At 45.1% G+C, this 14037-nt stretch overlaps 1 protein-coding gene across 2 annotated transcripts in view; it reads left to right on the top strand.

The window, feature by feature from the left end:
* Positions 1 to 14037, top strand: part of LOC138468416 (zinc finger protein 271-like) — a 224740-nt gene that overhangs the window by 15004 nt on the left and 195699 nt on the right. The window contains exon 2 of one of the 2 annotated variants that reach the window (XM_069608967.1): positions 3463 to 3597. The exons of the other annotated variant lie outside the window; for it this stretch is intronic. The gene's annotated coding sequence lies outside the window, so the exon portion shown is untranslated. The remainder of the gene's footprint in view (positions 1 to 3462; positions 3598 to 14037) is intronic. 2 annotated transcript variants of the gene reach the window in all.

The raw sequence follows: 14037 nt of genomic DNA, 5'->3' as shown, positions 1-14037 counted from the left end.
CCACCTTTCTTATTCCCCCATTGCGATCCTGTTCCATGGTGTCCTACTGTCATTTCTGGACCCTGGGGTCCCACCTTTCTTATTCCCCCATTGTGATCCTGTTCCACGGTGCCCAACTGTAATTTCTGATCCTCTGTGTCGCACCTTTCTTATTCCCCCCTTGTGATCCTGTTCCATGGTGCCCTACTGTCATTTCTGATCTCTGGTGTCCCACCTTTCTTATTCCCCTATATTGTGATCCTGTTCCATGGAGCCCTACTGTAATTTCTGATCCCTGGTGTCCCGCCTTTCTTATTCCCCCATTGTGATCCTGTTCCACGGTGCCCTACTGTCATTTCTGATCTCTGGTGTCCCGTCTTTCTTATTCCCTCATTGTGATCCTATTCCATGGTGCCCTACTGTAATTTCTGATACTCTGTGTCACACCTTTCTTATTCCCACCCTTGTGATCCTGTTCCAGGGTGCCCTACTGTCATTTCTGATCTCTGGTGTCCCGCCTTTCTTATTCCCCCATTGTGATCCTGTTCCATGATGCCCTACTGTCATTTCTGATCCATCCCTGGTGCTCCACCTTTCTTATTCCCCCATTATGATCCTGTTCCATGGTGTCCTACTGTCATTTCTGATCTCTGGTGTCCCACCTTTCTTATTCCCCCATTGTGATCCTGTTCCATGGTGCCCTACTGTCATTTCTGGACCCTCGGGTCCCACCTTTCTTATTCCCCCATTGTGATCCTGTTCCATGGTGCCCTACTGTCATTTCTGATCCTCTGTGTCGCACCTTTCCTATTCCCCCCTTGTGATGCTGTTCCATGGTGCCATACTGTCATTTCTGATCCCTGGTGTCCCACCTTTCTTATTCCCCCATTGCGATCCTGTTCCATGGTGTCCTACTGTCATTTCTGGACCCTGGGGTCCCACCTTTCTTATTCCCCCATTGTGATCCTGTTCCACGGTGCCCAACTGTAATTTCTGATCCTCTGTGTCGCACCTTTCTTATTCCCCCCTTGTGATCCTGTTCCATGGTGCCCTACTGTCATTTCTGATCTCTGGTGTCCCACCTTTCTTATTCCCCTATATTGTGATCCTGTTCCATGGAGCCCTACTGTAATTTCTGATCCCTGGTGTCCCGCCTTTCTTATTCCCCCATTGTGATCCTGTTCCACGGTGCCCTACTGTCATTTCTGATCTCTGGTGTCCCGTCTCTCTCTTATTCCCTCATTGTGATCCTATTCCATGGTGCCCTACTGTAATTTCTGATACTCTGTGTCACACCTTTCTTATTCCCACCCTTGTGATCCTGTTCCAGGGTGCCCTACTGTCATTTCTGATCTCTGGTGTCCCGCCTTTCTTATTCCCCCATTGTGATCCTGTTCCATGATGCCCTACTGTCATTTCTGATCCATCCCTGGTGCTCCACCTTTCTTATTCCCCCATTATGATCCTGTTCCATGGTGTCCTACTGTCATTTCTGATCTCTGGTGTCCAGCCTTTCTTATTCCCCCATTGTGATCCTGTTCCATGATGCCCTACTGTCATTTCTGATCCCCGGTGTTCCACCATTCTTATTCCCCCATTGTGATCCTGTACCATGATGCTCTACTGTCATTTCTGATCTCTGGTGTCACGCCTTTCTTATTCCCCCATTGTGATCCTGTTCTACGATGCCCTACTGTCATTTCTGATGCCTGGTGTCACACCTTTCTTATTCCCCCATTGTGATCCTGTTCCATGGTGCCCACCTGTCATTTCTGATCCCTGGGGTCCCACCTTTCTTATTCCCCCATTGGGTTCCTGGTCCATGGTGCCCTACTCACAAAATACATAGGTTGGTTCTCAACACATGCCTGCGTAATCGAGGGCATACTTTCATCAGATTACATGTATACTTAACGGTTCATTAAGATTCAGCAAAAGGAACCCAAGAAGAGGAACACTTTTAGTTCCCTGCTGTTGTAAGGCTTCCTTTAGAACAAAATATAATAAGTGTATATATTCACCAATACATGCTGTTAGAAAAATAAACATTTTAATTATTATTGTTGAACCCAAGTGCTACTAAAAATTGACATATAAAGGCAAATAATCACATTTCATCCTAGTGGAAAATTACAAAGAATTTCTAAACCACTAATGCATTAAAAAAAGAATAGACAAACTGAAATTAGTGAAAAGTACAAAAAAGGGGCTTGTAGAACAAATATAAGAAAAAAGGGCACAAGGAACACCCAAACCAACATACATAAGGTTCTGATTTTTAAAGAAATTTGTCAGAGCCACTAATATAATTTTAGAAGTTTTAATTTTGATACTTATTTCAACTTGACAGGCAATAAATCCTTTAACAGGTCGATCCTATTCAATGGTGCGCTACTGTAAGTCTGCTTTCCAGTGCCCCACTGTGATTTTGCTCCTGAATGCTTCACTGTAATGATTGTACTGGTATTCTAGAGTAATATTGCTTCCTGCTACCAAACTGTGATGTTGCTCAATGTTGCACTGCATTCGTTGTTGCCCCACTGCGATCTTGATCCCCGGAGTCCCACCTTAATTGTTATGCCACTCTGAATTGTAATCATGGTGCTCTCCCTCAGTTTAGACTCCACGGTTATTTCTAATTCTGCTCCCCTGCATCGTATGGTACTTTAGCTCCATGGTGTCCCAACTGAATTATTGACCCATCATTGTCATTTGCTCCAAGGAAACCTATTTTAATTTTGCTCCCTGGTGTCATACAGTCCTTAGTGTGACATTTTAATTATTACCCCACCTTTGGGTTTCCTCCATTTTGTTTCCCCACAATGATTATCCTACAGCAGCTGCAATTTCTGTTCCCTGATATCCATCCCACCATAATTGTTACCCTGCTTTGATTTTGCTCCCTTGTATCATGCTTTTCATTTGTTCTCTGGTATGCTACTATAATTACACAACTATTGTCATTGCCTTAATGTGATTTTGCTCATGGGTTTCCCACTTTGACTCTGTTCCGTGTTGTCAAACTTTTGCCTTACTCAAGTCTTGCCCCACTGTGGTTCTTCTCCTTAATGTCCTGCACCATTATTTGATCGCTGGAGCACCGCCTTAATTATTGCCTGACTGTGCTTTTGCTCTCTGGTGTCCTTCTGTCCTACTCGCAGTCCCAAATGTCCCACTTCAATTATTGCACTACTGTGATTTTGCTCCATGGTGTCCTACTTTGGTTTTGCTCCCTAATCTCTTAGTGTAATGTCTGCCTCACTTTGAGGTTTGCTCCATGGTGTCCCACTTCACTTATTCCACTCTGTAACTTTGCTCCCTTGTGTCCTAGTGCGATTTTGCTCCTTAGTGTACGATTGTAATATTGCTCCAGGGTGCCCCCTTAACTCTTGTTCCACTGCAATTCTGCTTCCTCGTGTCCTGCTGTACATCTGTGTCCTAGTGTGACACCTATTTTATTACCCCACTGTGATTTTCCTCTAGGTTATCTCATTTTCAGTACTGACCCACTGTGATCTTGTTCCTGGTACCCTGAAGTAATTTTGCTCCTTGATGTACCACCTAATCATTGCTCTACTGAGAGTTTGTTTCCCGGGTCCTACTGTAATTCTTATTCTGGTAAGTCTTTTCCACCGCGTGTCCTTCTATGATTATCCACTGTTATTTTGCTCTGTGGTGTCCTGCTGTAATGTCTGTCCATCTGTGATTCTGATCATTGGTGTCCCACTGTGATTACTGACCAAATGGATGCTGGGAGTGACCACGAGGTGGGAGATACTCTATGGACCACATATGACCTACTTAGAATGGACTTTCTGGTGTTTGACTATTTATTGCCCCACTGGCACTATGCTCACTAGTCTCCTACTGCAGTTACTGGCGTATTACTGTACATATGGCATAACTGTGTTTATATCCCCTGGTTTGCCATTTAGTTATTGCTTCACCCAAGGTCATTTGCACCCTGGTATATTGGCGTTCTTTCTGCCCAGCTGTGGTCTTTCACCCTACAGTTTCCTGCTATGTACCTCCACTGTATCTGGCATCTAGCTTTGCCCTCATTACAAGGTCAGGACTAGGTACATAACCACGATGCTCCCACTGAATGCTGAATCTAAATGTACCCTCTGCACTTAGAGCCTTAGGCCTTCCATGGTGCTCTTTCTGTGAATCTTCCCCCCGCGGTTTCCCCTGGTACTTGCCTCCTAGGGTCCTACGCTAGTTGTAACCCACTTGTCCTTGCTTCATAGCTTTCAGTGATAGGACCTGTGAGCACAGGCCTGCCCTTCACTTTGAGACAATGGGCCTCACTACAAGGTTGGCAGTCTGGAAATGAAGGTGGTGGTCGCAACGTACCAACACCCTTTCCAGACCACCAAACTATAAGTATGCCGGTAATGGCACTGAACTACCAGCAGTCCTGACCTGCTTCTAGTTCAGGCCCCTACCAGTGTGTTTTTCACTGAAGCACCGGCACCGTTACTAACTGTTCCAGTGCTTCAGGATTCCCATGGTATCCGATAGGATGCCATGGGAATGGGAAATAACTGTACCGCCGCTGTCTGTGATATCAAGGTAGCATCAGGATGTCATGTGGCAGTAACAGTGTTACGGAGTTACCTGTAACACGCCGCCTACCTGCGGGTTTTACCGGCAACCTCGTAATGAGGCCGAATATATCAACATAGGCAAGAAAACAGCCTCCAAACCAACAACTATCACAACTGTTTTTCTATTCCGAAGATATGTTCGCAGATCCCAAACAGCCTCCAACCCAACAACTATCACAACTGTTTTTCTATTCCGAAGATATGCTCGCAGATCCCAAACAGCCTCCAACCCAACAACTATCACAACAGTTCTTCTATTCCCGAAGATGTGCTAGCAGATCCCAAACAGCCTCCAACCCAACAACTATCACAACAGTTCTTCTATTCCCGAAGATGTGCTAGCAGATCCCAAACAGCCTCCAACCCAACAACTATCACAACAGTTCTTCTATTCCCAAAGATGTGCTAGCAGATCCCAAACAGCCTCCAATCCAACAACTATCACATCTCTTCTATTCCCAAAGATGTGCTAGCAGATCCCAAACAGCCTCCAACCCAACAACATCACAACAGTTCTTCTATTCCCGAAGATGTGCTAGCAGATCTCAAACAGCCTCCAACCCAACAACTGTCACACCAGTTCTTCTATTCCCGAAGAGGTGCTAGCAGATCCCAAACAGCCTCCAACCCAACAACTATCACAACAGTTCTTCTATTCCCGAAGATGTGCTAGCAGATCTCAAACAGCCTCCAACCCAACAACTGTCACAACAGTTCTTCTACTCCCGAAGATGTGCTAGCAGATGCCAAACAGCCTCCAACCCAACAACTATCACAACAGTTCTTCTATTCCCAAATATGTGCTAGCAGAACCCAAACAGCCTCCAACCAAACAACTATCACAACAGTTCTTCTATTCCCAAATATGTGCTAGCAGATCCCAAACAGCCTCCCACCCAACAACTGTCACAACAGTTCTTCTGTTTGCTAAAGATGTGCTAGCAGATCTCAAACAGCCTCCAACCCAACAACTGTCACAACAGTTCTTGTGCTAGCAGATCCCAAACAGCCTCCAACCCAACAACTATCACAACCGTTCTTCTATTCCCGAAGATGTGCTAGCAGATCCCAAACATCCTCCAACCCAACAACTATCACATTTCTTCTATTCCTGAAGATGTGCGAGCAGATCCCAAACAGCCTCCAACCCAGCAACTATCACAACAGTTCTTCTATTCCCAAAGATGTGCTAGCAGATCCCAAACAGCCTCCAACCCAACAACTATCACAACAGTTCTTCTATTCCCAAAGATGTGATAGCAGGTCCGAAACAGCCTTCAACCAAACAACTATCACAACAGTTCTTCTATTCCTGAAGATGTGCTAGCAGATTCCAAACAGCCTCCAACCCAACAACTATCACAACAGTTCTTCTATTCCCGAAGATGTGCTAGCAGATCCCAAACAGCCTCCAACCCAACAACTATCACAACAGTTCTTCTATTCCCGAAGATGTGCTAGCAGATCCCAAACAGCCTCCAACCCAACAACTGTCACAACAGTTCTTCTATTCCCGAAGATGTGCTAGCAGATCTCAAACAGCCTCCCACCCAATAAACTGTCACAACAGAGCTTCTATTTCCGAAGATGTGCTAGCAGATCCCAAACAGCCTCCAACCCAGCAACTATCACAACAGTTCTTCTATTCCCAAAGATGTGCTAGCAGATCCCAAAAGCCTCCAACCCAACAACTGTCACAACAGTTCTTCTGTTTGCCAAAGATGTGCTAGCAGATCTCAAACAGCCTCCAACCCAACAACTGTCACACCAGTTCTTGTGCTAGCAGATCCCAAACAGCCTCCAACCCAACAGCTGTCACAACAGTTCTTCTATTCCCGAAGATGTGCTAGCAGACCCCAAACAGCCTTCAACCCAACAACTATCATATGAGTTCTTCTAATCCCGAAGATGTGCTAGCAGATCTCAAACAACCTCCAACCCAACAACTATCACAACAGTTCTTCTATTCCCGAAGATGTGCTAGCAGATCCCAAACAGCCTCCAACCCAACAACTATCACAACAGTTCTTCTATTCCCGAAGATGTGCTAGCAGATCTCAAACAGCCTCCAATCCAACAACTATCACAACAGTTCTTCTATTCCCGGAGATGTGCTAGCAGATCTCAAACAGCCTCCAACCCAACAACTATCACAATAGTTCTTCTATTCCCGAAGATGTGCTAGCAGATCTCTTCAAAACAATTTATTCCTAGAAATGTAAACAGCCTCCAATCCAACAACTATCACAACAGTTCTTCTATTCCATAAAATGTGCTAGCAGATCTCAAACAGCCTCCAACCCAACAACTATCACAACAGTTCTTCTATTCCCGAAGATGTGCTAGCAGATCCCAAACAGCCTCCAACCCAACAACTATCACAACAGTTCTTCTATTCCCAAAGATGTGCTAACAGATCCCAAACAGCCTCCAACCCAACAACTATCACAACAGTTCTTCTATTGTCCCGAAGATGTGCTAGCAGATCCCAAACAGCCTCCAACACAACAACATCACAATAGTTCTTCTACTCCCGAAGATGTGCTAGCAGATCTCAAACAGTCTCCAACCCAACAACTGTCAAACCAGTTCTTCTATTCCCGAAGATATACTCGCAGATCCCAAACAGCCTTCAACCGAACAACTATCACAACAGTTCTTCTATTCTTGAAGATATGCTTGCAGATCCCAAACTGCCTCCAACCCAACAACTATCACAACAGTTCTTATATGCCTGAAGATGTGCTCGCAGATCCCAAACAGCCTCCAACCCAAAAACTGTCACAACAGTTCATCTATTCCCGAAGATGTGCTTGCAGATCTCAAACAGCCTCCCACCCAACAACTGTCACAACAGTTCTTCTGTTTGCCAAAGATGTGCTAGAAGATCTCAAACAGCCTCCAACCCAACAACTGTCACAACAGTTCTTGTGCTAGCAGATCCCAAACAGCCTCCACCCCAACAACTATCACAACCGTTCTTCTATTCCCGAAGATGTGCTAGCAGATCCCAAACATCCTCCAACCCAACAACTATCACAACAGTTCTTCTATTCCCGAAGATGTGCTAGCAGATCCCAAACAGCCTCCAACCCAACAACTATCACAACAGTTCTTCTATTCCCGAAGATGTGCTTGCAGATCTCAAACAGCCTCCAACCGAGCAACTATCACAACAGTTCTTCTATTCCCAAATATGTGCTAGCAGATCCCAAACAGCCTCCAACCCAACAACTATCACAACAGTTCTTCTATTCCCGAAGATGTGCTAGCAGATCTCTTCAAAACAATTTATTCCTAGAAATGTAAACAGCCTCCAATCCAACAACTATCACAACAGTTCTTCTATTCCCGAAGATGTGCTAGCAGATCGCAAACAGCCTCCAACCCAACAACTATCACAACAGTTCTTCTATTCCCGAAGATGTGCTAGCAGATTTCAAACAGCCTCCAACCCAACAACTATCCCAACAGTTTTTCTATTCCTGAAGATGTGCTAGCAGATCTCAAACAGCCTCCAACCCAACAACTGTCACAAGAGTTCTTGTGCTAGCAGATCCCAAACAGCCTCCACCCTAACAGCTATCACAACAGTTCTTCTATTCCCGAAGATGTGCTAGCAGATCTCAAACATCCTCCAACCCAACAACTATCACAACCGTTCTTCTATTCCCGAAGATGTGCTAGCAGATCCCAAGCCTCCTCCAACCCAACAACTATCACAACAGTTCTTCTATTCCCGAAGATGTGCTAGCAGATCCCAAACAGCCTCCAACCCAACAACTATCACAACAGTTCTTCTATTCCCAAAGATGTGCTAGCAGATCCCAAACAGCCTCCAACCCAACAACTATCACAACAGCTCTTCTATTCCCAAAGATGTGCTAGCAGATCCCAAACAGCCTCCAACCCAACAACTATCACAACAGTTTTTCTATTCCTGAAGATGTGCTAGCAGATCTCAAACAGCCTCCAACCCAACGACTGTCACAACAGTTCTTGTGCAAGCAGATCCCAAACAGCCTCCACCCTAACAGCTATCACAACAGTTCTTCTATTCCCGAAAATGTGCTAGCAGATCTCAAACATCCTCCAACCCAACAGCTATCACAACCGTTCTTCTATTCCCGAAGATGTGCTAGCAGATCCCAAACATCCTCCAACCCAACAACTATCACAACAGTTCTTCTATTCCCGAAGATGTGCTAGCAGATCCCAAACAGCCTCCAACCCAACAACATCACAACAGTTCTTCTATTCCCGAAGATGTGCTAGCAGATCTCAAACAGCCTCCAACCCAACAACTTTCACAACTGTTCTTCTATTCCCAAAGATGTGCTAGCAGATCCCAAACAGCATCCAACCCAACAACTATCACAACAGCTCTTCTATTCCCAAAGATGTGCTAGCAGATCCCAAACAGCCTCCAACCCAACAACATCACAACAGTTCTTCTATTCCCAAAGATGTGCTAGCAGATCCCAAACAGCCTCCAACCCAACAACATCACAAGAGTTCTTCTTTTCCCAAAGATGTGCTAGCAGATCCCAAACAGCCTCCAACCCAACAACATCACAACAGTTCTTCTATTCCCGAAGATGTGCTAGCAGATCTCAAACAGCCTCCAACCCAACAACTATCACAACAGTTCTTCTATTCCCAAAGATGTGCTAGCAGATCCCAAACAGCCTCCAACCCAACAACATCACAACAGTTCTTCTATTCCCAAAGATGTGCTAGCAGATCCCAAACAGCCTCCAACCCAACAACTATCACAACAGTTCTTCTATTCCCAAAGATGTGCTAGCAGATCCCAAACAGCATCCAACCCAACAACTATCACAACAGTTCTTCTATTCCCGAAAATTTGCTAGCAGATCCCAAACAGCCTTCAACGAACAACTATCACAACAGTTCTTCTATTCCTGAAGATGTGCTAGCAGATCCCAAACAGCCTTCAACCGAACAACTATCACAACAGTTCTTCTCTTCCCGAAGATGTGCTAGCAGATCTCAAACAGCCTTCAACCGAACAACTATCACAACAGTTCTTCTATTCCCGAAGATGTGCTAGCAGATCTCAGCAGCCTCCAGCCCAACAACTGTCACAACAATTCTTCTATTCCCGAAGATGTGCTAGCAGATCCCAAACAGCCTCCAACCGAACAACTATCACAACAGTTCTTCTATTCCTGAAGGTGTGCTTGCAGATCTCAAACAGCCTCCCACCCAACAACTGTCACAACAGTTCTTGTGCTAGCAGATCCCAAACAGCCTCCAACACAACAACTATCACAACAGTTCTTGTGCTAGAAGATCCCAAACAGCCTCCAACACAACAACTATCACAACAGTTCTTGTGCTAGCAGATCCCAAACAGCCTTCAACCCAACAACATCACAATAGTTCTTCTACTCCCGAAGATGTGCTTGCAGATCTCAAACAGCCACACCCAACAACTGTCACATGAGTTCTTCTATTCCCGAAGATGTGCTAGCAGATCCCAACCAGCCTCCAACCCAACAACTATCACAACAGTTCTTCTATTTGCAAAGATGTGCTAACAGATCCCAAACAGCCTCCCACCCAACAACTGTCACAACAGTTCTTCTATTCCCGAAGATATGCTCGCAGATCCCAAACAACCTCCAACCCAACAACTGTCAAACCAGTTCTTCTATTCCCGAAGATATGCTCGCAGATCCCAAACAGCCTCCAACCCAACAACTATCACAACAGTTCTTCTATTCCCAAAGATGTGCTAGCAGATCCCAAGCAGCCTCCAACCCAACAACTATCACAACAGCTCTTCTATTCCCAAAGATGTACTAGCAGATCCCAAACAGTCTCCAACCCAACATCACAAGAGTTCTTCTATTCCCGAAGATGTGCTAGCAGATCTCAAACAGTCTCCAACCCAACAACTGTCAAACCAGTTCTTCTATTCCCGAAGATATGCTCGCAGATCCCAAACAACCTCCAACCCAACAACTATCACAACAGTTCTTCTATTCCCAAAGATGTGCTAGCAGATCCCAAACAGCCTCCAACCCAACAACTATCACAACAGTTCTTCTATTCCCGAAGATGTGCTAGCAGATCCCAAACAGCCTCCAAACCAACAACTATCACAACAGTTCTTCTATTCCCAAAGATGTGCTAGCAGATCCCAAACAGCATCCAACCCAACAACTATCACAACAGCTCTTCTATTCCCAAAGATGTGCTAGCAAATCCCAAACAGCCTCCAACCCAACAACATCACAACAGTTCTTCTATTCCCAAAGATGTGCTAGCAGATCCCAAACAGCCTCCAACCCAACAACATCACAAGAGTTCTTCTTTTCCCGAAGATCTGCTAGCAGATCTCAAACAGCCTCCAACCCAACAACTGTCAAACCAGTTCTTCTATTCCCGAAGATATGCTTGCAGATCTCAAACAGCCTCCAACCCAACAACTATCACAACAGTTCTTCTATTCCCGAAAATTTGCTAGCAGATCTCAAACAGCCTGTAACCGAACAACTATCACAACAGTTATTCTATTCCCGAAGATGTGCTAGCAGATCCCAAACAGCCTCCAAACCAACAACTATCACAACAGTTCTTCTATTCCCAAAGATGTGCTAGCAGATCCCAAACAGCATCCAACCCAACAACTATCACAACAGCTCTTCTATTCCCAAAGATGTGCTAGCAAATCCCAAACAGCCTCCAACCCAACAACATCACAACAGTTCTTCTATTCCCAAAGATGTGCTAGCAGATCCCAAACAGCCTCCAACCCAACAACATCACAAGAGTTCTTCTTTTCCCGAAGATCTGCTAGCAGATCTCAAACAGCCTCCAACCCAACAACTGTCAAACCAGTTCTTCTATTCCCGAAGATATGCTTGCAGATCTCAAACAGCCTCCAACCCAACAACTATCACAACAGTTCTTCTATTCCCGAAAATTTGCTAGCAGATCTCAAACAGCCTGTAACCGAACAACTATCACAACAGTTATTCTATTCCCGAAGATGTGCTAGCAGATCTCAAACAGCCTCCAACCAAACAACTATCACAACAGTTCTTCTATTCCCGAAGATGTGCTAGCAGATCTCAACAGCCTCCAGCCCAACAACTATCACAACAGTTCTTCTATTCCCAAAGATGTGCTAGCAGATCCCAAACAGCCTCCAACCCAACAACTATCACAACAGCTCTTCTATTCCCAAAGATGTGCTAGCAGATCCCAAACAGCCTCCAACCCAACAACTATCACAACAGTTTTTCTATTCCTGAAGATGTGCTAGCAGATCTCAAACAGCCTCCAACCCAACGACTGTCACAACAGTTCTTGTGCAAGCAGATCCCAAACAGCCTCCACCCTAACAGCTATCACAACAGTTCTTCTATTCCCGAAAATGTGCTAGCAGATCTCAAACATCCTCCAACCCAACAGCTATCACAACCGTTCTTCTATTCCCGAAGATGTGCTAGCAGATCCCAAACATCCTCCAACCCAACAACTATCACAACAGTTCTTCTATTCCCGAAGATGTGCTAGCAGATCCCAAACAGCCTCCAACCCAACAACATCACAACAGTTCTTCTATTCCCGAAGATGTGCTAGCAGATCTCAAACAGCCTCCAACCCAACAACTTTCACAACTGTTCTTCTATTCCCAAAGATGTGCTAGCAGATCCCAAACAGCATCCAACCCAACAACTATCACAACAGCTCTTCTATTCCCAAAGATGTGCTAGCAGATCCCAAACAGCCTCCAACCCAACAACATCACAACAGTTCTTCTATTCCCAAAGATGTGCTAGCAGATCCCAAACAGCCTCCAACCCAACAACATCACAAGAGTTCTTCTTTTCCCAAAGATGTGCTAGCAGATCCCAAACAGCCTCCAACCCAACAACATCACAACAGTTCTTCTATTCCCGAAGATGTGCTAGCAGATCTCAAACAGCCTCCAACCCAACAACTATCACAACAGTTCTTCTATTCCCAAAGATGTGCTAGCAGATCCCAAACAGCCTCCAACCCAACAACATCACAACAGTTCTTCTATTCCCAAAGATGTGCTAGCAGATCCCAAACAGCCTCCAACCCAACAACTATCACAACAGTTCTTCTATTCCCAAAGATGTGCTAGCAGATCCCAAACAGCATCCAACCCAACAACTATCACAACAGTTCTTCTATTCCCGAAAATTTGCTAGCAGATCCCAAACAGCCTTCAACGAACAACTATCACAACAGTTCTTCTATTCCTGAAGATGTGCTAGCAGATCCCAAACAGCCTTCAACCGAACAACTATCACAACAGTTCTTCTCTTCCCGAAGATGTGCTAGCAGATCTCAAACAGCCTTCAACCGAACAACTATCACAACAGTTCTTCTATTCCCGAAGATGTGCTAGCAGATCTCAGCAGCCTCCAGCCCAACAACTGTCACAACAATTCTTCTATTCCCAAAGATGTGCTAGCAGATCCCAAACAGCCTCCAACCGAACAACTATCACAACAGTTCTTCTATTCCTGAAGGTGTGCTTGCAGATCTCAAACAGCCTCCCACCCAACAACTGTCACAACAGTTCTTGTGCTAGCAGATCCCAAACAGCCTCCAACACAACAACTATCACAACAGTTCTTGTGCTAGAAGATCCCAAACAGCCTCCAACACAACAACTATCACAACAGTTCTTGTGCTAGCAGATCCCAAACAGCCTTCAACCCAACAACATCACAATAGTTCTTCTACTCCCGAAGATGTGCTTGCAGATCTCAAACAGCCACACCCAACAACTGTCACATGAGTTCTTCTATTCCCGAAGATGTGCTAGCAGATCCCAACCAGCCTCCAACCCAACAACTATCACAACAGTTCTTCTATTTGCAAAGATGTGCTAACAGATCCCAAACAGCCTCCCACCCAACAACTGTCACAACAGTTCTTCTATTCCCGAAGATATGCTCGCAGATCCCAAACAACCTCCAACCCAACAACTGTCAAACCAGTTCTTCTATTCCCGAAGATATGCTCGCAGATCCCAAACAGCCTCCAACCCAACAACTATCACAACAGTTCTTCTATTCCCAAAGATGTGCTAGCAGATCCCAAGCAGCCTCCAACCCAACAACTATCACAACAGCTCTTCTATTCCCAAAGATGTACTAGCAGATCCCAAACAGTCTCCAACCCAACATCACAAGAGTTCTTCTATTCCCGAAGATGTGCTAGCAGATCTCAAACAGTCTCCAACCCAACAACTGTCAAACCAGTTCTTCTATTCCCGAAGATATGCTCGCAGATCCCAAACAACCTCCAACCCAACAACTATCACAACAGTTCTTCTATTCCCAAAGATGTGCTAGCAGATCCCAAACAGCCTCCAACCCAACAACTATCACAACAGTTCTTCTATTCCCGAAGATGTGCTAGCAGATCCCAA

This window comes from Ambystoma mexicanum, chromosome 4q (assembly GCF_040938575.1).
Source record: "Ambystoma mexicanum isolate Mex_15411 chromosome 4q, UKY_AmexF1_1, whole genome shotgun sequence".
Taxonomy (NCBI): Eukaryota; Metazoa; Chordata; class Amphibia; order Caudata; family Ambystomatidae; genus Ambystoma; species Ambystoma mexicanum.
This window is presented reverse-complemented; position numbering and strand designations above follow the sequence as displayed.